The following is a 25,725-nucleotide window of genomic DNA, read 5'->3' on the forward strand; positions in this document are numbered from 1 at the left end:
AGAAGAGAGGGCTCCTGCATTGAGCAGGAGGGTTGGATTAGAAGGCCTCTGCGGTCCCTTTCAGTACTATAATTCTGTGTTCTAGAGGAGAGTTAAGATGATAAAGGGTCTAGAAAGTAAATAATTCATTAATTAAATTACTAAAGAATTTGATATGCTTAATCTTCAGAAGAGGTCATTGATAGCCATCCTCAATTCTTGGTTCACATAGAACAGGGGTGTCCAAACTTGGGAACTTGAAGACTTGTGGACTTCAACTCCCAGAATTCCCCAGCCAGCCATGCTGGCTGGGGAATTCTGGGAGTTGAAGTCCACAAGTCTTCAAGTTCCCAAGTTTGGACACCCCTGACATAGAAGAAGGATTGCCCCAAAGAGCGAGGCTAGGTGAACTACAGAGAAATAGATTCAAGGTGAGTATCAGGAGGAATTTCCTGACAGCTGTCAAGCAGTGGAACATGTTTCCTCAGGAAATGGCATGAGTAGGGATCAGATGCTTCCTAGGGTGTCTTCCAGCCGTTAAGATCCATACTATCTAAATGGTATATATAGTCCACCTTCCTTTAAAGTGCTCAGAGGCAGATGCTACTTTGAGGAGAGGGGAAGTGTCTCAATTGTTAGAACAATATATATTCTGCATGAAAGCCAATGTGGTTAAGGTATCAGGCTAGAAACTAGGAGATTGTGATTTCCAGTCCTACCTTAAGCACAACACCAGTTGGATGACCTTGGGCCAGTCAGCTTCCCTCAACTCTAGGAAGGAGGCCATGGCAAACTACTTCTAAAAAAAACTGGTGTCAAAGCAGGCAAGAAAACTGCAGGGACTTCTATCCAGGCATTCTCCAAGAATAAAATATGATTTAATTGAAGGAAAACGTATTCTACGTGGTGTTTTCAGTGACATTTACTTCCTGGTGGTCAACATATATGCTAGCCACCACCTAGCAAAGCTTTCAAGCGGAAAGAGCTGTGATGGTGCAGTGATTAGAGTGCCGTACTGCAAGCTACTTCTGCTGCCTACCGGCTGCCTGCTAATTGGGCAGTTCAAATCTCACCAGGCTCAAGGTTGACTCAGCCTTCCATCCTTCCAAGGTGGGTAAAATGAGGACCCAGATTGTTGGGGGCAATATGCTGTAAGGCGCTTAGGGAGGGCTGTAAAGCACTGTAAAGCTTAAGTCTAAGTGCTATTGCTATTTCCCACAAAGTTAGTGTATTTTAATCATCTTGGTTATATGAATGCCTTTAGGTCAAACTCTATTTCATTGAGGGTTGCATCAGAGTTGTGTTTGACCTTGGGGGTCAGGGTGGGCGTGGCCAACTCAACACCACTCATGTTGGGGTGCATGTGGTTGCCCGAGCACTCTGCGAGCGAAAACAGGCTCCCAAGCTCCATTTTTGGCTGAAACAGCCTCCTGCAACCTTCTGCCAGTGAAAACGGAGCTCGGGAGCTGTCCCAAGCTCCGTTTTCACTTGCAGAGGCCCCGCAGGACGGTTCTTCGCTGTTTCCAGGGCAGACCCATGGGCCAGATGTAAGCACCTTGCGGGCTGAATCCAGGCCTTGAGTTTGACACCTTTGCCTTAAGTAACAAAAGGCACCTATGTTGTGATGGTAACTTACTTTCTGCCAGTGGTGAAATCTAATTTTTTTTGCCACCAGCTCTGTGGGCGTGGCTTGGTGGGGGATCATGTGACTGGGTGGACGTGGCCATCTTTTTTTCACTTTTGAAAGCATTTTTTTCCTGCTGGTTTCGGGGGAACAGGCAGGAAAAAAATGCTTTAAAAAGCGGGGGGCGGGGGGGAAGCTTCCAACGATCAATCCTCGGAAGCTTTTTTTTTTACTACCGGTTCGGAGAACCAACAACAATCATCCCTACCAGTTCGGCCGAATTGGGCTGAACCGGGAGGATTTCACCCCTGCTTTCTGCCCTCACCTTTCATTGAGTTGGTAGTGGGGATCAATGAAGGTGGTTTGGGTCTGATCCTGCCCAATGGCTAAATTCTTATGAAAGCCTGGTTCCCCATCACAACGTAATGAAATCAAGGAGGTGGCCTTTAGCTTCTAACGGAAGCCAATTCTCCCAGCTGTTTCAATCTTTCCACCTTTATTGCTTCTGAACAGAAAGCCTCGGGCCCATTTTCTCTGCATGGCTGCTGCTTTGGTGTTCTAGGCAGCCCAAAATTAAGGCAAGTGAAGAAGTGAAGAGGGCGACCTTCTCTGGAATTCTGCTTTGTGCTGGAGTTCCAGCTGAAGTACTGTGAAGATGCCGGCTGGCAGCTTTTAGCCTTCCTGAGTTTTTCTTTTTGGGAGGAGGTATGGGAGGAAGAAGGGAAGATGTGAGCCTGGTTCAAATGTTCTTCTATGCCTGCTTTTGAGTTTGTGTTGGCAAAGACGGAGGAATGAATGCTGATTTAACTGGCAGTTGTTGTTCTGTGGCCAGGCATTATGAAAAGGGTTTCTGTCTCTTCTGGGTTAATGCTGAATGTTTTTCTTCTTAATATACTGTTCAGTTCATTATTAGCTGAAAGAAACTATTTTTTAAACTTTATTTTTAAAAAAAGAGCTCCCTTTTTTCCTTCTCCCAGTTCTCCAAAAATATATAAAAGTCCCTTCATAATTCTGGGAGCCGGGAAGTCCTGTGGACAGGAAGTGAGAAACCTGATGGTTGGTGTGATTTATACAGACATTCTTTTCTTCCCCAGTGAGCTGGAACAGAGGGCCAATGTGTCAGTTTGCGGCTGGCTGGCTGCATCTATTGTTGCTCCTTTTGTCCAGTCTAGCAAGCAAGCCACTTTGGTTTCAAATTGATGAAGGAGGTGTTCTTTGAGCAAGGAATTCAGACAAGAGTCCTGAAGTCAGCTTCCTAGTATGGCCACCTTGTTCTGGTCTCATGTTCTGGAACCTTCCCCTGTTTTTGCACCCAAGGAGACCTCTTTTCTTGACCCGCGAAAACAGTGGTGGGTGGCTGTGTTACTATTGCTGCCTTGACTTTCTTTGGCACAGCTTTTCTGCTGATCACAGACATCTTCAAGAAGTTCTTGTTCTTTACAGGAATTACTCACCCCAATCTTTCTGTCCTTGTCAGGGCCCTTTTTTCCCTCTGCCTCAGCAGTATTTAGGAGGAAACGAATGTCCTGAAATTCTTCCTTGTTAACCTTATTGAAAGAAATTATGAATCTCAGTTGATGGGAAAAAATGACAGCACATTATTGGCCTACAGGGAATCCAGGGATCAGCACTTGGAATAAACTGGGCCAATGTCTCTGACAAGACCTCTCAAAATCCTTGGAGAATCACTGAGGTTGGAAAAGTCTGTGATAAACATCCAGTAGGAAATGGGGCAACATACACATGTGAATTAGTGTCCAGCAGACTCCTTACTTGACCTATCCGCTTACTTGACTATTTTTTTCAGAAACTTTTCCTTAAAGGAGGCAGCTAAGAAGCCACAAAAGCCCAGGCTCTTGTTTCAGGCTTATCCTGCATTCTGATCTCATCTTTCTTCTTTGATTTCTACAAAAGTTGGTCAGTAAACAGTGTCTCCCATGGCACTGTTTTGTCCCTAAAATGCTGCACTAATTTCCATCTGGCCGAGTTTGTAAGCTGACTGATCAGGAGCTGAAGTACAACAAGGAAAAAAAGCTTCATACTTCTGCAATTAGAAATCCACCACCACCATTTTTCCAACTAATTATAACTACAAGAACCCCTTGACTTCTAAGACTTCAGAATGCTAGTCACATACTCTCAAAAAATGTTAAGGAAGAAAGGACCTAAAGACCAAGTTTTAATTTCCAAAGTCATATCTCAAAAGCCAGCCTTCTGAACATATGGAATATGCATAACTCAGGCATGTTCAGTTCCAAAAGATTGCCCAGGAAAAACTCTGCGATAATGATAGTGATTGTGAATGATTGTGATTTCAGAATCACAGAAACAATTCTGTGATTGCATCTTCTTGGAGAGGAATGTAAACACAGCAATCCTCCCACAGAGAGTACCTGAAAAAGAACTAAAAGCCAATATCATGTTCCCTTCTACCATGTAATCTCTGTTCTAAAATTAAAGAATGATCCATAGATCAGACTTGTGACTCTGCATTAGTAGTGCCAGCTCACTGTTACTGATGATTACTGACAGCCTGCAGACAAGCGAAGGGTAGATGATTCCACTCATCCTTTAAAAACAAGCTAGTTGGATAAGCGAGCCTAAAATATTTCCAAACTAGTTTAGTTCAATACTTTTGCACGTGTTTGCAAAAAGAACCCTTTGTCAGGAAACGGCAGCCTAGTTTATGATTCACTTTCTTGGCAATTGATCAGTTCCATAGTTTGGCACTCTTGGTTTTGCTCTGAGCTGTCATATATGTAAATTGGGTTTTATTTTAACATCACTGGCTGCTATGAGGTGCTATGAAAGTAATGCCTCTGATGGGATGCCCTTTGTGGTGAATTAAGGATCTTGAGGATACAGTTGTCATTGTTTGCCCTTGGTTAGTGTTTTGCAACCTTGGTGTCAGGGTTGCAAGTAACACCCCTAAGGAAAGAAGACTCTGAGGCTTGAGTTTCCTCAAAGTTCCATTTTATTAGAGATGTCATATTGGCAACATCTGGGAAAACCCGAATCTGAAAGCTTCCAGGTTTTCCCCATTCAAGTGAAAGTTCAAGTCCCTGTCCTGCATCCAGATGTCCATCATATGGCCCAATCAGGCACCGTCCCAACTGGAGATGCCTGCCAGTCACACCACTCCAAGTGCAGGACATGGTGTCCTTGACTCTTTGAGAAAGGAATGTTATTTAGACTACCATATTTTTCAGATTATAAGACGCACACACACCCCTAAAAGAGCATGGAAATGTTAGTGCATCTTATACTGAAGCCCCACCCCTGCATCCCATTTTGGCAAAAAATGGGCCATTTTTCGCAGAAATGAAGGTGTTTTTGCTTTCTCCCAGCTCCCAGCAGCACTCTGCAAGCTTTAGCAGGGCTGGGAAAGGTAAAAATGCCCTCATTTTTGTGAAAAATGACCCACTTTCTGCCCATTTTTCACAAAAACTGTGTTTTTGCCTTCCCCCAGCCCTGCTGAAGCCTGCAGAATGTTCCTGGGGGCTGGGGAGGACAAAAACTTTTTTCCCCTTACTTACCCCTTCAAAAGCTTGATGCTTCTTATACACCGGTGTGTCTTATAGTCTGAAAAATACGGTATATATCTCCAATACTCCATATAATCCCCCTCCCATTTTCCCACAGCTGAAAATGTGGCAAGCCTGAAGGCCCAATGTAAAAGATGGCTTCCAGGTCTGATACTTGGTGGCTTTCAGATGTGTAGACTTCAACTTTCAGAATATTGTAGGTTACAGAGATCTTCAGTGTTTTCATCCTTAAGAGAGAGAACCTTTTTAAGTGCATAATAGAATAATAGAGTACACTTTCAGGCTCTTACCAAAATCAGACTTTATGAGATACTTCGTAGATACAGAAAGATTGGGGAATAATTGATCATCTTCTACATCTTGCAGTGCGGGTCATTTTTTCAGTGGCCTGAGCCTTTTCTGCTCTGTGCTGGTACTTTTCCTTGCTTATATTCTGTACTGTATGATATTTCTTGACTGAAAGGCCATATTTTCATGACTTCGCTCTTTAATGGATTTTTGTTTCTATATATGATCCCTTGAGCCATCTTTATGTTACGTTGCAGTTGCAGTGTTATGTAGGCATCGTTAGTCTTCAATGGGGTTGCAGTGTTGCCCCATGCAACACTGATGTACAACCTATGGGCTTTCTTGGACTCACAGCACCTGCTCAAGGAGTAGGTGGCAACTGCGGCCAATAGAGCTTTTGTGCAGGTTCAGCTTGTGCACCAATTCCTTCCATTCCTGAATTGGAAAAGTCTTCATACGTTAGACATACCTTAATTTGGGTTATTCTAAAGCAATCTGCATAGGCTTCCGTTGAAGATCATTCAGAATCCACAGTTGGTCTAGACTCTAGAACATAGCAGAGAAGTGGACAGTGGTGGGTGGGTTGTGGTTAGTGCACATGTCCTGCTGCTTCACGAGCTGCACCAGTTGCCCTTTGACTTCTATTTAAGATGCCAGCTACCACCTATGAAGCCCTGAATGGCCTAAAGCTGACTACTTGAGGGACCACCAGACTCCATGTTGTTCCACTTGTCCAGTCAGGTCAGCTAGAGTGGGCATGCTCTAGGTCAGTGATGGCTAACCTTTTTTTTTTATTAACAAGTTTTGTTGGTTTTACAAATTTTTTCAAGGAAAAAGGGTATAGAAAATTTTGACAGCTACATCGTGCGAGGGAGAGCAGTCCCCGCAAATCTCGCAACTTTTACAAAAAAGAATAGAAAAGCATCAACATTTGAATAGATATTAGCAGTTTTAGATTTAACACTAAGTCATCAATATATTTCAATCGTTTTTTTGTATCACTTCCGTAAAGGTACATTATAACAATAATTGCAATAATGATTAAAATCACTTTTGTGACCTGAGTCTTCTAGTTGTTGCATCCTCCCCCCCCCCCCCCCCCGGTCTACTGGCAGAGCCTCATATGGCTAACCTTTTTGTCCTTGTGTGCTAAAAGCATGCCCGCACCCATAATGCAATGTGCACGTGACTCCCCCCTGCGCATGCACACACCTATCTCCCTGCCCCACATGGATGTGCGCACAATACCCCACACGCCGTTTTGGGCCTAGTAGGCCTCCCTGCAGCCTCCTGGGACTAAAAATGGGTCACGGGAGGGAACTGCACCCTCTTGCATGCGTACGCGACCCCCACACACACACATGCATGTGCGTCTTCCACATCCTCCCTGTGCATGAGTGGCAGAGACTCAAAAATCAGCTGGCCGGCAGGAGGCATGCACGCATGTGTGGTGCAGCTGACCTGGGGCAATGGCTCCTGTGCCCGCAGAGAGGGCTCTGCATGCCACCTGTGGCACACGTACCATAGGTTCGCCATCACGGCTCTAGATCTTGCCCACTAATAACAATAGCATTTAGACTTAAATATACCACTTCATAGTGTTTTACAGCCCTCCCTAAGCATAAGCTTAGAGTCAGCATATTGCCCCCAACAACCTGGGTCCTCATTTCACTGACCTGGGAAGAATGGAAGGCTGAGTCAACCTTGAGCCGGTGAGAATCGAATTGCTGGCACTCAACAGAATTAGCCTGCAATACTGCATTCTAAACACTACACCACCATGGCTCTTAGATAATCCTAAGTAGGATTCAGTGGTGGGTTTCCAAAAATTTTAGAACCTCTTCTGTAGGTGTGGGCTGTTTTGTGGGAGTGGCTTGCTGGCCATGTGACCGGGTGGGAGTGGCTTGCTGGCCATGTGACGGGGTGGGAGTGGCTCGCCGGCCATGTGACTGGGTGGGACTGGCTTGCCAGCCATGTGACTGGGTGGGCATGGCCAACTTGTAAAATGTGATGAAACTCACTTAACAACGCTCTTGCTTAGCAACCAAAATGTTGACTCAGAAACTCTGGCATTTGAAGCACGGAAGTCTTAAAGCTGTCAAGTTACAAGACCCTTGCACCCCTAACCCTTTAGAAAAAAAAACCCAGGGGTGTTCAAACTTGATAGCTTTAAGACTTGTGGACTTCAACTCCCAGAATTCCTCCTCCAGTCATGTTGGCTCAGGAACTCTGGCATTGAAGCACGCAAGTCTTAAAGCTGTCAAGTTACAAGACCCTTGGACCCCCAACCCTTTAGACAAAAAACCCCCAGGGGTGTTCAAACTTGACAGTTTTAAGGCTTGTGGACTTCAACTCCCAGAATTCCTCCTCTCGCTCGTCATCTTGATGATGTGCGGACGGGCGGGGGGAGGGAGCTGGAACCGGTTCTAAACGGCACTGTAGATTTGTGGAACCTCTTCTATAGAAGAGGTGAGAACTGGCAGGAACCCACCGCTGGTAGGGTTGTCATACAGACCTAGGAAGCATGACTTCTCTGCAATGAGTCTCATCTTGTAGATTGACAACCCCAGAGAGATTCATACCCTCCCACCCTTCTAACCTTTCATAAACTGCTTAAGACCTGATTGTTCTTCCAGCCCCTGGTCTACCATGGGAGGCAAGCCGCTTTGGTTGCTTATCACATGCTAGGCCAGGGGTGTCCAAACTTGGCAACTTTAAGACTTGTGGACTTCAACTTCCAGAATTCCCCAGCCAGCTGGAAGTTGAAGTCCACAAGTCTTAAAGTTGCCAAGTTTGGACACCCCTGTGCTAGGCGTTTGGTTCCAGTTAGCCGTTATCTTCGTCCTCTTGATATACTTTGTTTTATTTTCATTGTTTATCTGCAAGCCGCCCACCGTCACTATGGCGACAGGCAGCCCTGAAGGTGAAATTGTAAATAAATAAATGAAGCCCATCTTTGTCTTTCCCATAACCTACGGACACATGCGCAGGGCCAGTCCTCCCAAAAGCAAAAGCTACATTGTTATTACCTTCCCTATGCTTGACGCCACTTCTGGCAGCCCACCAGAGCTTGGAACTTTGAACCTGAACGAGAGTAAACAAACCACACTGAAGACGGTCAGGCTGCTCTCCATCTGGTGGACATTTTCCAGAGGTATAAACTGGATTAGTGTTTTGCAGAAAAATCAAGAGGCTTGTGGCACCTTAAAAGACTAAGAAATTTACTTTGGCAGAACTCTGTGGTCCAGGAAAGCATGGTCCACGGTAAATCTCATGTGGCTGTACTAACTCCATTCCTGGCGTTTGACTTCTCCAGAAGCTTGTTGTCTTCATAGCTTGCTCTGCTGCTTTGCTCAAACTTTGGCAGAGGGGAGGTAAACATGGCAGAAAGCCAGATTCCTGCAAACCTAGGTCATATTGTCTACAAGCAATTACACCCACCTTCTTGCCCAGTTGCAATTATGTTCCACATTGGGGAGGGAGGGGGGCGAGCTTCTCTCCACAGCTAAAGATCAAACACAGAACATCCAAATACTACTTATTTTGGATTGAGGGGTGCAACTCATGCATATTTTACACAGAATATAATTGGAGGTATCTTCCATTTTCACAAAATCTATTTTTAATGAGGCTTTCTTTTTTTATTTCTTTCTGATGTCACTGCCTGAACCCCCAAAATTGTCAAGTTTTCTTTAAAAACATACTCTTTTTCCTTACAAGGTAGAGAGCAGGATTACCAACCAAACAGGCAATAATATTTTGGTTTAGCGTATTTTAAAAAATCACTATGAATTCACTTGTGGCCCACATCGATGAATTAATTTGGGGGTGGTCATAGCGATGGCCGAAGAGGGGAAATTCTCTGCATTTTTAGGACGTTAAATAAAACAGAAAACGATCTCTCTGAAAATTGTTTCCTACCTCCTATAAAGTGAGACTTTGTGTCTGCTGAGATAGCAAAAGTTGCTCTCCTAGCTTAAGTGTCAGGCCTGCAAGCCATCTTTTCTTTTTGGACTTCTGGCCTGCCACACTTTCTACTGTGGGAAAATGGGAGGGGGTATTATAAGGAGTTGGGCGATATGTAGACATAATAACATTCTTCTTAGAAAATCAAGGTCATCCTTTGTCTCTGCACCTGGCCGGAACTGGATGGGTGGACTCTATCTCCGTGGCAGTGGAAGATTGGACTATGTGATGAACTTATGGGTGTTGGGGCAGGATCTTGAATTTTCAACTGGGTGGGAAAACCTGGGAGCTTTCAGATTCGGGTTTTCCCAGATGTGCCAACATAGTTCTTTTAATAAATTGCAACTCTGAGGAACTTCTAGCCTTGGAGTGTTATTTGATTGAGGATGCTATTTGGAATCCTGACATTAAGTCTCTCTAAGTTCATGCTTGAAAGGGATGGGAAACTCAAAGATCCCACATCCAGTGAAGCCTCCCATTCTCCACTGACCACACCTTGAAAGGGCCAATGCCCCCAATTAACCTAAAGGCCCTTATTTCACATCATAATTTTTCATATTTCAAAAATGCAATTCTTGAGGTAATGTGCAATTTTTAAATATAAAAAAAATGTAGACTGCAATGCCCCCAAACAGTACAATCACCTTAAACAGGCATGATTTAAATAAAAACGAAAATTAACTCATTAAAGAGAAAAACCATGTTACTCATTTTTATTCTGCTTCCTGTTAGTAAATGGCATAGTAGGAATATACAATTAAAATTAAATCCCCATTTAATGGGACAAATGGTCACAGCCAACTTGCTGCGTCCGTCTTGCCATTGCCAATTTGCCGCGGGACAACACGCTGTGGCACAATTTAACAGTTCTATTTATTTAGAATAAAAATTATTTTAATTTTTGCCATGCACGTTTCATTCCGTCCCTCCTTTTGCATTCTTTCCCGAATGATTCTATTCCACTATTTCTTTGATATTAGTGTAACTCTTGTCTCGCAGCAAGTTGTCCTGTAGCGAGATGGCCGTGGTGAGTTGTCCTACAGCGAATTGGCTATGGTGAGTTGGTCGTGATGAGTTTGCCGTGGCGAGTTGGCCGCATTGAATTGTCATAGACCCTTTAGAACCAAAGGGGAATTAGCTCACTGCAGTAACCCTGAACAGCAGAAAAAGGAAGCAGAGCATCTATACAGTATCTCACAATGAAAGTCACCTTGACTCTCACTAAGTGTTGTATCTTTTTATTCTTGATGAATGTATTTTATTCTCGTTATGTACACTGACAGCATATGCACCAAAGACAGATTCCTTGTGTGTCCAATCACACTTGGCCAATGAAGAATTCTGTTCAAATCTATTTATCAAAAGTGCCTGACCACTTAACCCAATATAGCACAACCAAGACAAGCCCTAAAAAGAATATCACTGCCATACATCAAAACATCTCAGAAACCACCAACAGACTGCTACAACCACATGGAATCAGTGTAGCACACAAGCCAACTAAAGCCCTTCAAAACACCCTAAGTAAATCAAAAGACCCAGCAGAAAAAACAGGAGTCATCTACAACATATAGTCTAACGACCGTAATAGGAAAAACAGGCAGAAGACTGGCAAAATGCATCCATGAACACCAAATAGAAATCAGAAGACATGATGAAAACTCTTTAATGTCACAACACATGGACAGACTTAACCATAGTTTCAACTGAGAAACTGACCATCCTAGACCAAGCCAAATCCAGAAATGCTAGGGAATTGTTAAAACTCTGGCACTCTGACAAATTAGACACTTACACATAAGCAAGATCTACATGCTACGCAAAAGAAACAACCAACAAGCCAAACAAGGAACAAAACACACCAAAACACCTCCCTCCCCAGATGAGGATAGATTAACTCCAACATCAGGCTGCCAGTCAAGTAAGCAATAACCCAACTGATGAACTGCCAAACAAGCCAAGAGTAGACAGCCCAACCGAGGAATCTCTAAGACCACCCCCATGCCAATACCGACAGAAGAACCCACTAGAATATAAAATGAAAGCAAACCTTACTCCCATTGATGATGTTACCTAGTTTGGGTCATGAAACAACTGCAAGAAAACACGCAAGCTTAGAAACCCTTCTAGTTGATATCCGTTGACATCTTAAAAGCAGGCAGGAGTTCTTGTCAATCCCAGGAATGATATGTAGGGTTGTTCTTGAGGCTGACAGTAGTCAGAGTAATTATTTAAATTATTGTTTGCGTATAGACAGAAACATGCTAGACCAGTGATGGCAAATCTCTTTCTCCTCGGGTGCTAAAAGTATGTGTGCGCATGCTATCGCGCGCACTCACATGCTGGCCCCCATAATTTAATGCCCTCCATGCCGTGCCCCCTGCGCATGCGCAGGAGAAATATCCCCCCCGCTGCCCCATGCATGTGCTCACGGCTTTCTTGGAGCCTGGGGAGGGTGAAAAATGGCCCAACACACAAAACAAAAGTTTGGGAACGGACTTCCGGTTTGTGCATTGGGCAGTTTTTTGCATTCAGGAGGCTTCCCTGAAGCCTCCGGATTGTGGAAAATGGCCACAAATCAAGGCCGAAAATCAGCTGGCCAGCGCATGCATGCACACTGGAGCTGACAGGGCAACGCCTTGCGTGCCCTCGGAAATTGCTCCGTGTGACACCTGTGGCATGCGTGCCATAGGTTCGCCAACACAGTGCTAGACTAAAGCACCTGACTACATAAACTATACATATATTCTGTGAACTGCTAGAGTTAGGGTTAGCCATCTTAAACTTCTTCCAGCCTGCCAGACCTTCCAAGCTCCCCTACCTCTTTGCCGTCTGGGAAGCAGGCTCTCCTTTCTGGGACTCTAGACTACATTCCGACACAGTTCCATTCAGAAGACCACACGAAATGCTGAACTTTGGTAGCATAGTCTGTAAATCATTTTTCTTTCCATCATCCTGACTTATGTCCGAGCAGAAGGAAACTCAGGCAAAATCTGTGCCCTAATGTGTATTTCCTGTGTGTGTGGTTTTGGGAGGAGACCAGAGTTAGCTTGTATATTCTTACTTAGATTGTTGGTTTATTGCTTCCTCATTTTGGGTCTTCTTCCTACAGCGTAGACGATTAGCCAGAGACTTTGTGCCTTGTTCTTAGCCAGCATTGAGTCAATGCTTTCTAAACCTCAATCCTTATACGTAGCAAAAAGAGCTTGCTTTCAAAAGTGCACGAGTGTCTGTAAGCTTGAGTGTGGCATAATGGCCAGTGCAGAAAATGGAATGAGTTAATAGAGAGAAATTAACTCTCACAATATATGTTTGTTTTCAAAGAAAATAAATAGCCATCTAGATTCTAAACTTTGTCCATTCTGAAAATAATCAGCTGGATTGCTGAGTGTCAGACAAACTGACAAGTATCTATTTGTCCTAAAAACTAAAATTTAAAAAATCTCTTCCTCCAAAGTTCTTCTTCCATCTCAAGTATTCTGAGCTGGATTACCCTATCTGTTTAACCCTGGGATTACTGACAGCTGAGATTTTAGCAAAGTATATCACAATTTATTTGCAAATCAGTTGTGGTTTAACAAAGCTTTCTGCTTTGATAATTGCAAGGCCTATTAGGGCTGGCTGCATTGTAGCAATATCCTTATGAAATACCACCTAGTTCCTTTGCAGAGTGACAAGGAGACGAACGGTCTGTGGAATATTTCATCCCTTTCCTTTTAATTGTCTTGGAGAAGTACTTTAAAAATCTTTATAGAAAGCGGGCTGGTTTTTTAAAAAAATGATCCTGAGATCTTAAAATCAGAGGACATGTCACTTGGTTTTAAAATCCAATGGGACATAATGAGATGAGCAGGTGAACAAGCTTTCTCAGGCAAGTGAAAGAAGAGATATAATAAGGATATAGGAGAGGTTCAACAATGAGAACAGAAAGCCTTCTGTAGTTGAAAATGTAGCAGAATAGAAAAAAAACGTGATATTGTTCTCCATTGAAGATACAGATATTTAATAAGAAAGCAAGATTTTGATCACTACATACTGCATAACATTTGGGAATAGCCAAGGGCATAAAGATGGCTGTAATACATAGTAGGCAGATCTATGTCACATGTAGGAGGATTTTCTCCCTCCTCACTCTGAATTTTGGAAAGGAGTCTGTTAAATGTATTTGAACTACGCCCTGTTTTCCACTCAAAGTGTCAAGAAACTGTCATTAATTTTGGCAGTTACAGACTTTGAGGATGATGGGGAGGACAACCCTGTGCCATAAAGATTGTGTCTGGGGATTGAATGCAGTTCTAGGGAATCAAATTGCCTGCTCTTAATGAAAATAAAAGATTTAACCTGGTTAAATACATAATAACTTCAAACTTTGTGCACTCTATGATAAATTTGTTTAGTTTCAATTTTGCTTAATTTTTTGGCCTATTCTATGTCTCTGGTTCTTTTGTTACCTAACTGTCTAGTGTATTTTGTGAATTCAGAACGTGGATTAACAATTCAGTGACCAACTATGGCCAAGGAAGAGTATTTTCTATTTATTTATCTCATATGGTGTAAGAGAATACAGCATTAGTGCATAACATTCACAAAAAACAGCATATAACATGTGTAATCAAAATACAAAACACCAGCACAGTCAATTATTTTAAAAATACACAATAAGAATGATGAATAAAATGATGAATAAAATTAAATAGTGCATGAGCAGTTACTAGAATGGCTAAGCCTATTGGAAGAGTACTGAATAAAGAAGAAACAATTTCACAACCAGTGTGAACCCATTGTGGACAGACAAACTTTGTGGGTACAAGGCTACTGAAATGTAGAACTGTCATGGGTCCTGCTGGCCCAGGAAGCTTCTTGACCATAACTGGTCTACTTATCCCTGCTGAGATCCTTCAGTCTTTCCATCCGTTATAAGTATAGTATAAGTATAATCTTTATTGTCATTGTACTTAAATACAACGAAATTGGTTTTAACCTCACTGGTGCAAAATTATAACAGAAACGAAAAAAGAAAGAAAACTAGCGTGTGCATGGAGTGATTGTGGTTGTATTTAAAAGTCTCACAGCCCAAGGATAGAAACTATCTTTAAACCTGTTTCTTCGGCTGGCTATACTTTGATGTGTTCTGCCTGATGGTAGAAGTGCAAAGAGACACTGACCAGGGTGTGAATCATCTCTGAGTATCTTCCTTACTCTGCTGAAGCAGCGAGATCTGGTTATCCCAACCAGGCTATTTTATAAGAAGGTTCAGTCGGAAGATCTTGGTTTTCTATGCCGAGGAGGCTCCAAAATGTCCCGTGTTTCTCTATTTATTTACGTTCGTTGGGAATGTAATAAAACTCATTCAGGAAATGGATCTGATTCCATGAAATTCTCTGCAGCCTGCTGCTAGGAAAACTGAACAAGGAGCCACTTTGTGTGAGAAGAAGGTTTGCTGCCAGGGCCAGCCTCTGGATGGCTGGGGGATTGGCAATGCGAAGGTAGGCAAAGAAAGAAGAATCTGTGCTGAATTCCACCCCAGACTCAGTTGCCTTTGCATTCTTTTTTTCAATCTCACAAACACACATTCCTACCTTACTCTCTCATCCCTGGGATAAAAGAAATATATGGATATTTTGCTCAGGAATCTAGCCTTCGGAGGTGACAAGTATCTGCATAGCATCCTAGGGAAATTTAGCAAACAGTTGCCCTACAAGAGGCGAATAGAACTCATAGATGAGTCAGAGGGTATTCTAGCAGGCAACCCTTAATGGAAATCCCTCCCCTTATCCCCACTGCCCCCAGTTGTGGTATTCTGTCTGAGCCCAAGTTGCCATTTCTGAATTTGTGTCTCTTTCCAATGCATCTGTATGGATCTTTGCGAATGAGAGATGGTCTTCCAAAACCAGCAATGTAGCAATTGCAGCAAGTCTACCTCGTCATTCTTCCTGCGGTCCTTTTTTAAGGGGGAAAATGAATACGGTGCAATTGGCTAGCTTTTTGCCGATGAGAGTCTGAAGGCATCTCAAGTGTAGTACAAATGAAGAGCGTCTACCTTGAAAATTATAAAGGTACAAAAATACTGTAATTGGCAGAGTAAATCAAAGTGAAGGGTTGAATGTACAATGTCTTCAGCAGTTGTCTAAAGCATGGGTCCTCAAACTACAGGCTGCGGGCTGCATATGGCCCACTGAAGCCATTAAGCCCGCGCAGGACCACAAGGCTGCCCCACCCACCCTTCGGCCAAGCCCATGTCTTACCTTCACGAGCCCCACGGGCTGGAACTGAAAGGTAAGGGCAACAATTTTGGCCTAGAGAACGTTTATGGAGGTGTGTGGGGGGGGTGAAAAACGGGGCACACGGAGGCCAAAAAACTAGCGAAAACAGTCCATCTTTCACTTCCCCGCCTCCAGAACATAGATAAAGAGAGAGAGAGATAGACCGACAGAGACAGACAGAAAGACAGACAGATTTCTCAAGCTCTTTGGGGCTGAGAAGAATTGCTGCAAAACTGAGTTTCCTGAAGTGAACCACTAGACTCCTAAACAACTGAAAAAACGATCTAGTAAAAAGAAAAGGCAACCAAAAGAGCAACATGCAAACCAATTAAACACCCCCAGAAGCAAAACAAATTAGAGTTTAATTTGTGTGCCTTGTTCAATAGACTGTTAAATTGGCCATGCCTACCTAGACTCCTGACCTAGCCATGACCACCCAATCACATGACCACCTAGCCACGCCCACCCAGCCGGTCCAGCCCCCCAACAGTCTGAGGGACCATAAATTGGCCCCCTGTTTAAAAAGTTTGAGGACCCCTGGTCTAAAGCAAAGGATGGACAATCTTTCAGATATTTGACTCTAATGCTCATCAGGTTTGGCCAGGAGTGGAACACTGCTGCTAGTCCACAGGTTTATTGCTCTGATCCTAAAGTTGTAGGAGAGGAGCCCAACTGAAGCTTCCCAAGGAAAGGCAATGGAGAGGAGCATATCAATCCTGATTAACAGACATAGACTGTTGTTAACACACATTCCTGCTGTTCTTGAGATAACCACAGTAAGAAACATTGATTCCCATCTGTATTGGTCACATTCCTTTTTCTCTACTAAGCCAGCATCCTATGACTTGATTTAACGAGTTATGCTCATGGGTTTTCTGCTTGTGGTCTTTGTATCTTCCCAACATGGCCTAGTTTTACTCCCCAGTCTTTGGATTCCCAGAGCATATTTCTGACCATGTTGGTTTTTACTCCTGGCTCTTCACTTTGACCTTGGAAGTCAGGATGAAGCCACACAACCCAAGAATCATGTTGTGCGATCATGTTTTTTTCCCCTCCTGCCAAGTAATCTTATTGAGTTTCCTAATAAGGTTGGATTAAAAGGCAATTTTCTGCCCCATGGACAGTGTTAGGGATGTAACCCTAGGCTTGGCTTGGCAATGTATATAAGCTATGATTACTTTACTGTTACTTTAAATGTTAGACAGATGTAATTGGTTTGTTACCTCAAGCAGCTATAAGAGGCTAGAATGGTTGTTAGATCTCTCTCTCTCTCTCTCTCTGTTTTGTTAGAAGCTGATCAGGTGTATTTTGAGGTATTGTGGTTTGCTATTGTTAGCCACTTTGTGTGCTAGACTGAATATTGATAACTGACTGACTGACTGAACTGTGTATGACTTGGACTGTTAACTGGACTCTGAATACTTCTATATTTCTACATAGTAAACTACTATATTTTTATATTATTCAGTATCCCTGTATGCTGGTTTGTGCATGTTAATCCATATCACTCTCATTATGCTTCTCTGCATACTCGCTCTTCTAATGGGGAGCTTAATTACTTAACAGACAGTTCCGTATTTGCACCTAACCCTGACCTCAACATGCCCTGAGAATATATTCTCTCTGCTATGTTCCCATGACTTTCCCTTCAACTTCTCTCCAGCCTATGAATGAGACAGACTTAACTTATCCTTAGCTGCATCGTTGTTAAAATAGTGTTTTTTATCCCAATACTGTCTAAAGGCAGCCTCAAGATAGGTAAAATCTTTTGGCCTGTCATCTATTACCTATTGGCACAGGTGTCAAACTCACTGTGTCACGTTACCATTACATGACGTTTCGTGACATTTCCCCCCATTCACGGAGTTGGGGTGGGTGTGGTCTGCGTATGACGCATCCTTCCCGCGATCCGCCTGTTTGACACCCCTGCGCTTAATGCAATGTTTCTCAACCTCAGCAACTTTAAGATATGACTTCAACTCCCAGAATTCCCCAGTCCCTGCATATTAAAACTGCTGAGGTGAGGAGACAGTGTCCTCAGGTGGCTGCAGTGAATTTTATCAGAGGCAATAGAGATAAAACTGTATTGAACCATGGGAACAGAAAGCAGTTTTCTGCTGATTCACAGATCAATGAAGAGCACCAACTCAACTCCTGGCAATAAATTGGGAGAGCCAGAAACAGAAACTTGGTCACTGAGTGAAGCAGTTGTCTCACTTAATGTCTGCTTTATTCAAAGATTGAGATTCTGGGCCCAACTGTGGTCATACATGCAGGGTTATCTGTATTTCAGTTTTCCTTTACCTTACAGACCGCAAAGTGACTTTTCATCATTGTTGTAACTACTAATTATTGCTAAATGAGGCAGTTACTAAGTAAGGACTACTTGTGCTGCATAAAATGTGCCATATCTTCACTACACCACACCATGAAACCTCCTAATTGTCATTCCATAAAATAAGATTTATAATGGAAAATTTTAAGGATTAAAACCAGGCAGGGGTGAGTTGTGGTAGAACTCCAGTTTAAACTGGTATCAGTTTTGGGAGTACTCTATAAGGAAGGTGAGGGTGGCTCCATATCAACATAGCAGGCAGGGACATCTTCAGGGAGATGCAAACATTTAAGATGACCTGGGTGTAAAATGTGCCTGCCTATGAAAATGGCAGGATTTTGCATGGTTGCAACCACCATCTTTGGTCTCCCCTAATGGGAGTTGACAAAAAAGGGACGTGGTGACTCAGTAGCTAAGTGATGAAAGAAATGTCCTTCTGGGTTCGGTTCCAAGTGGGGGAAAAGACACTGGAGACACGGAGGCTGCTTGGAAAGATGGTTTTAATGGTGGACAGGACCGCATGGCCTGAGTCCTGAATAGAAAAGGTGATCACATGCTTCAATGTTGGTGGAGAAGAAGAGAAGGGCTGATGGAGGGGCTTGCTAGGCTTTTTATAACCTGTTCAGTCCCACCTCTCTGTTTCCTGTTCCTGTGTAAGAAATGTATTCTGATTGGCTGTCAGACTCACATGGGCCCATGCAAGGGCAACCCTCTAGGCTGAGTTTTGAATCCAGGTTTGGTTGAATTCTCAGATGCCATGTGGTCAGTTGAGTAAAGGCTTATATTATCATGCCTTCATTCCCATCCCCCTGGAGCTGAAGGGGAGAACTCTTTATTATGTAAAGAAGCTTGGCCTTCTTAATGGCCCATTGATAAAGTGAGGATGGGCAGGAAGCTGCAGGAATTTACTTAGTTTTTAAAATGTGTTTCTCCCTTTTTCACATCCAGGAAAATGTAATATTCTGCTTTATCAATATTTCCTAGGATATTTCATTTTTCTGGGAGAGGGCTGGGTGATAACTTCCTACATAAGACACTGAGCTTGTCAATTAGACAGATCGGCGATTTGAATCTCTATCTCTATGGACTGTACACCGCCCCGAGTCCCTTCTGGGAGAGGGGGCGGTCTAGAAGCACCAAATATAAACAAAATAAATAAATAGCGCCACGTAACGGAGTGAGCTCCCGTTACTTCTCCCAGCTTCTGCCAATCTAGCAATTTGAAAGCATGTAAAAATGCAAGTAGAAAAATAGGAACCACCTTTGGTGGGAAGATATCAGCGTTCCATGTGCCTTCGGCACTTAGGTATGCCGGCCACATGACCATGGAGACATCTTCGGACAGTGCTGGCTCTTCGGCTTTGAAACGGAGATGAGCACCGCCCCCCTAGAGTCGGGAACGACTAGCACATATGTGCAAGGGGAATCTTTACCCTTACCTTTTAATGGGAGGGGAATGAAATTAACATACCCCTGCTATCCTTGAGTGAATTGCTCTGTAAATAGCAGGCAGGCAGAGTTCCTTGACAGAGGAATCTTTTCAATTGAGCTTTCCTTGGAAAATGCATGGTGATACGATATCCAGCATGATTTTTTTCCCCTAGCCACATAGTACAATCGACCTTTCAGGTGAAGCCTGAGCAGCCAGGGAAGCAAAATACCACACTTTCCATAAAGCTGGAGAGAGAAACAACAAAGGTGGAGCCTAAGCTATGCTGCGGAGGGCAAAGAACTGGGTCTCCTGTCCAACCCACGTAGAGTTCCCCACAGTGAAATTCAGGTGACCACAAAGGATTGTGTGCTCTTGGTTTGGTTCACTCCTTCCACAAAGTTTTCCAGCATGTGGTGGGTGTCGGGAGGGGGGGGGAGCTTTGCACAGAAATGGCACACATTGATCTTCCTGCCCAATTTAGCTCTCACATCTGCTGGAATGCCCAAAGCCAGAAGGAAACACAGAGGAACTTCACAACACAACCCTCGGAGTGGTTGTGAATCAGCAAGGTGTAAGGCGGAGGACATCCCAAGGGGAGAGATCCTGAGATATCAGCCAAGGGTCAAGTTTACAGACACAAACCACAAATGGTACTTTTGTGTGGAGAGAAAAGGACCATCCTGTAGTCCAGAGGTGGGGAAATATGGCCCCTTTATGACTTGTGGACTTCAACTCCCAGAATTTCTCTGCCAGAATAGCTGGCGCAGGAATTCTGGGAGTTGAAGTCCACAAGTCATAAAAGGACCATAGTTCCCCACCCCTGCTGTAATCTCTAGAGGCGGCAAATAAGGAGTCTGGCCTTGTCAATCCGAAGGGATAGGTTTCCTTTTTCCAGCCTGGAATTTCAAACTGGAAGGGATACATAAAAGGATGCCAGCCTCTGGGCTCACTTACTCTGAAGAACCATGAAAGGGATGCTGAGGGCCCAAACCTGGACCCTTTGCACTGACTTGAGGAAGTTCCAGAGATGGTTGCTTTGAAGGATTCCAAGAAAAATGAAGAAGCAATTCCATGAGGTAACTTGGTAGACTCCAATTAAAGAAAAGTCACACCTCAATGCTGAGATAGAAGCACAAGAGAGAGAAAGTATAGGCAAAAAAAGCTTTCTAGCTCATTCAGAGAATTAGGGGTCAAATGGGAATCTTCTGCTTCATTTTGTACCTCTGATTTCATCCTCCAACTCCTTTTTAACCATCCCATCATATCACCGCACAGGTTTTTCTCGTTTTGCTCCAGCCTTGATCTGAAGGATTGGAGAGTTCTTCCCTTCGTGTCTGAAGCTCAGTGGCTAAGATGCTGAGCTTGTCGATCAGAAGGTCAGCAGTTCAGCGGTTCGAATCCCTAGTGCCGCATAACAGAGTGAGCTCCTGTTACTTGTCCCAGCCTCTGCCAACCTAGCAGTTTGAAAGCATATAAAAATGCAAGTAGAAAAATAGGGACCACCTTTGGTGGGAAGGTAACAGTGTTCCGTGTGTCTTCGACGTTTAGTCATGCCGGCCACATGACAACGGAGACATCTTCAGACTGCGTTGGCTCTTTGGCTTTGAAACAGAGATGGGTACTGTGCCCTAGAGTCAGTAACAACTAGCATATAAAGGTTCCCCTCACATATGTGTGAGGGGAACCTTTACCCTTCACCTTCATGTCTATCAGCCGTGCTGCCTGCCTAATTTCTGGGAAGAAAAACATTGCAAGTTTCAAAAAGTATCCTCCTGGGATTAGATTTCCTTCCCACTACCTTGACAGTGTAGAAAAACCACTGAGCTTGATCTGGCCGCTAATGAGGGCAGTCTTGTTTATTTGTTTGTTTGGTTTCTATAGCCACCCAACTCAGCCAAGTGACTCTGATATTCATAGTTGGTGGAGCTGCGTTGGCCTTACCTTAAGCTCCTGCAGCTAAGGTCTGGCTGGAGTGTCATTCAGAGAGAATATTCTAGTCAGGAATGGAATAAAGTCTTCCCCCTTCCTTCTTTAGTCTGCTTGCTCAATCCTTCCAGAATCTTCAGACATCACTAAAGTGATATGGAAATTGAAAGACTTCAAAAGAGGAAGAATACAGAAAAACTGAGCCTTGAACTCCAAAGTTGGCCTTGAATAGTCCAATGCTATGCACCTGGAATTTAAAAAAAAAAAAAGATTGGCAACCCACCTTCTCATAGGTTCCAATAAGGTAACTCACATGCAGGCTGACCAATCAGCAATAGCTACCTTTGAGTTTTATTCAGTCTCCTGCCTCTCTCTGCAGATTCCAGAGGTGAGGATATATTTTTTTAAAAACTTTATTTGTATTTTATGGTTTACAATAGAGTTTATGGTAAAATGGCTGTCTCAAGCTTTGTAATTGGCTAATGATAGCATTTTATCCCAGTGGTGAAATTCATTTTTTTTTTACTACCGGTTCTGTGGCCGTGGCTTCGTGGGCATGGCAGGAGAAGGATACTGTAAAATCTCCATTCCCATCCCACTTCAGGGGAAGTATACTGCAAAATCTCTATGCTCACCCCACTCTGGGGCCAGTCAGAGGTGGCATTTTCCGGTTCTCCTAACTACTCAAAATTTCCGCTACCAGTTCTCCAGCACCTGTCAGAACCTGCTGGATTTCACCCCCGTTTTATCCCTTCAATATCTCAGTTCTCTTCTCAAAACCCTGAAAATTTTCCCTGTTTGGAAACAAGGAGGAGGTTTATCTGAGTTTACAAACCCATCTGCTAGGTGTTACCTGAATGTGGTTAAGCATATTACAGAAACCCAGCCACTGTGATCTCTCCCTAACTAATCAGAGATCATGAAGCCTTCTTTCCTAATACTTGGATTTAAAGAGTCACCTACATACTCCAGCCCAGCAATCCTGTATACACCAGTGCTAAAATCTAGGAGCAGGGCTTCTGGATTATAATGGGGTGGGGGTGGGGGTGGGGGTGGGGAGAAACTACCTCTTGTTTTTCCTGTGGCTACAAAAAGCATGGCATGAAGCTCATGATCCAGTAAATCAAAGGTCTGCATTGAATTTGGGATTAAGTTGGTCAAAGTTTTAATTTACAATATGCAGCTGCACAGGAGAGGTGAGTCAATTGGCTGCAGTTACATAAAGGGGGTATTGGGTTTTTTCTTTTTTTCTTTATGGTTCCCTGATACAACCACCTCCTCCCCTTCCCTTCCCTTTGGTTTTAACAAACAAAACTCTTCCCTACAGTTAAGTAAACCTCACACATTAGGGAAACCGATTTTTAACCCGGAATTCTTAACCCTTCCTTGTACCAATTCCATGTAGTGATTGGATGTATATCTAGTCAATTGCCCGAAATGAAACTGTTATTCATGTATTCAGCTACCCTTCTCCATTGTTCATCCTAATAAAATGTGATGCTGCGATTTATGGAAATTGCAGTCCCGAATGTTTGCAGACTGTCAGTTTGGGGAAAGCCGTGTAGTTGACAGTAATGATAATTACGTGGCCCTAAAGCTTTAGGGATTGGCATATCTGCCCACCTTCTCCCTCCTTTCTCGTCTACCCTCCTTCTAAAGGCCTGTTGGCTCCACGTGCCGTGTTGCCTCTAGTATCCCTTTGAAACTTGATGCCTTGGGCCTTTTGCTCCATCTATTTCTGTAAAATTCCAGAGGAAGATAAATTTATCTCCCAAGGATCCATTTGAACGAACTCTTTATCCTTGGCTGTTGAGCTTCTGTCTGAATGAAGATTCATGGTGAGCTGATGCACGGAGCACAGGCTGGAACCGGAGCTGGCAAATATGGCAAGGTGGGCTCCATATCTTCAATTTTGGGGTTTGGGTAGCATAAAGATCGCTATAGAGCAGTGTTTCTCAAACTTGGCGACTTTAAGTCCTGTGGACTTCAACTCCCAGAATCCCCCAGCCAGCATAGCTGGCTGGGGAATTCTGGGAGTTGAAGTCCACAGGACTTAAAGTCGCCAAGTTTGAGAAACACTGCTATAGAGTCTTAGATTGGAAATGGCTTGAGCAGGACACTCTTCCTTGCTATCTCTTTCCATGAACCAAGATGGTTCAATACAGTCTTCCATGTGAGGACTTCTCTCAAATGCTCACCATGATGGACATTTTTTTTTACTTAAGAGGGAGTGGTTTCAACCAAGCTTTAGCTTTAGGTCAATATCCATAAAAGTTGTCAGACATGGCAGGACAGCTGGAAAGCAGGTGCTTTTTGTTCATGTTTCCACTAGCAATCCTTATTATTACCCAGTCCTTGAGATACTTGTTGGTATCATGATACATTGTTCTGAGTCTCATAGAGGTTCTAGTTGAGTAACCAAACTTATTGTTGCTATTGGTGGATGGGAATATTTTAAGATGCTAAGTGACTGGTAAATAGCCAACGGCACAAATGTTCTTCACTCCTAAGATACATCTTGAGAACATCACCTTTGTGTAAATTGTAGGAATTGCAAAGGAATGTATAACTGGCCTTGGGAAAGGTATGAGAGAATCAGGAAAGAAGCGAGATATTATGAGTGCATATTATGAGATTTTAGTTCTGAGACAGAAGGCAGCAGAAGAAAGAAACTAAAAATAACCCCACTTTCATTATAATAATACAATAGTAGAGTTGGAAGGGACCTTGGAGGTCTTCTAGTCCAACCCCCTGCCTAGGCAGGAAACCCTATACCGTTTCAGACAAATAGCTATCCAACATCTTCTTAAAGACTTCCAGTGTTGGGGCATTCACAACTTCTGGAGGCAAGCTGTTCCACTGATTAATTGTTCTCACTGTCAGGAAATTTCTCCTCAGTTCTAAGTTGCTTCTCTCCTTGATTAGTTTCCACCCATTGCTTCTTGTTCTACCCTCAGGATATTATAATAATATGGGACAGTGAGAAACTTGGACAGGCTTTCAAGGTTCGATTATTCTACCTCACTACTCCCGTATATTCCTGGTTTCCCTGTTGTGACTGTTTTGGCTGACCTCAAAGAGTTGACAGCTATCTTGAAAGCTTTTTTTTACCAGCTCTCCTTTCCGGAGATGCCTGCTATCAATTGGCATTGTCTGCTGGGTAAGCAAAAGGAGATAAGCGTAGAATGGATAACATATTCTCAGATTTGAACAAGGCGCTACAAATGGAAAACAGGAAATAATATGGTCAGTGTTTTTTTCAACATAGAAAAGATGAAGAAAAACTACAAGAGCAAAAATGAAGGAGCACCATAGCAAAGTGAATTTTAGGGAGTTGATTTTTAATCAACTGCAAATATTGTAATGCACAAAACTTCTTCTTGTTGGAAAAACGATGTAATATGATCAGCTAAAATAGTTTTAGTGTCAAAAACTATGACCCCTAACATTAACATTATTGATATTTTTTTATCAAACTTTCACCATGCCAGCTAATATAAAAAGCCTTTTTATTCCCTAACTTGCAATATAGTTCTGAGTAACAGCCCTGAGTGGACTTGAATGAAAAATGTTATTTCCTCACTTGTACACCAATGGTCTTATCAATGGTTAAATAATGCTATTCTATAAGAACCTTTAACCACTAATAAGGACATTACTGTTGAGCAGAGGGGAAATCTTAGGAAATCAGAAGTGGGAAGCAGAACTGAAAAACAAAAGATGAAAAATTTCACTTGGAGTATGTTTCTAACCAAGGGATTAAAGGCTGAACTTTGTTAGTTTTAACCTTTGTTTTTTGTTCCCTGCCTCTGCACTGGAAGGTCAGGGGGTTACGGAAACTTCCTATCTTTTGATTTCTCCCCATTGGTCTGACAAAAATATAATCCTGGATTGGTTAATGACATGGCAAGGAAGGGTAGGGGACAGAAAAACCTTCAAAACAATTATTTGAGAGTCTGACATGTTTTCAAGCATTATGGGGCACCAGACAACCCAACGGCTTGGGAAGGTCATCCATGGCAGCTCAACTTCACATTTCATATCATCTTTCAATTTTCCTCTTGTGTTTCAGCATAACTACCCTTCTTTGCACCTTCAGCAGGCAGAAACAACACAATTTGTCTTGGGGTGAAACAAGGTTGTTTTGAACAAAAGGACTATTCTTGTTTAATTTAATAGCTCTTAAGGTAAAGGTAAAGGTTCCCCTCGCACATATGTGCTAGTCGTTCCCTAGGACTAGGGGTTGGTGCTCATCTCCGTTTCAAAGCCGAAGAGCCAGTGCTGTCCGAAGACGTTTCTGTGGTCATGTGGCTGGCATGACTAGATGCCAAAGGCGCACAGAGCATTGTTACCTTCCCACCAAAGGT

At 43.2% G+C, this 25,725-nt stretch overlaps 1 protein-coding gene across 2 annotated transcripts in view; it reads left to right on the forward strand.

The window, feature by feature from the left end:
• The window catches only part of FKBP6 (FKBP prolyl isomerase family member 6 (inactive)), a 47,829-nt gene that overhangs the window by 20,555 nt on the left and 1,549 nt on the right, over window positions 1-25,725 (forward strand). The gene's annotated exons all lie outside the window — the stretch shown is intronic.

The sequence above is a fragment of the Natrix helvetica genome (assembly GCF_964273705.1).
Source record: "Natrix helvetica genome assembly, chromosome: 2".
NCBI classification, from domain to species: domain Eukaryota; kingdom Metazoa; phylum Chordata; class Lepidosauria; order Squamata; family Natricidae; genus Natrix; species Natrix helvetica.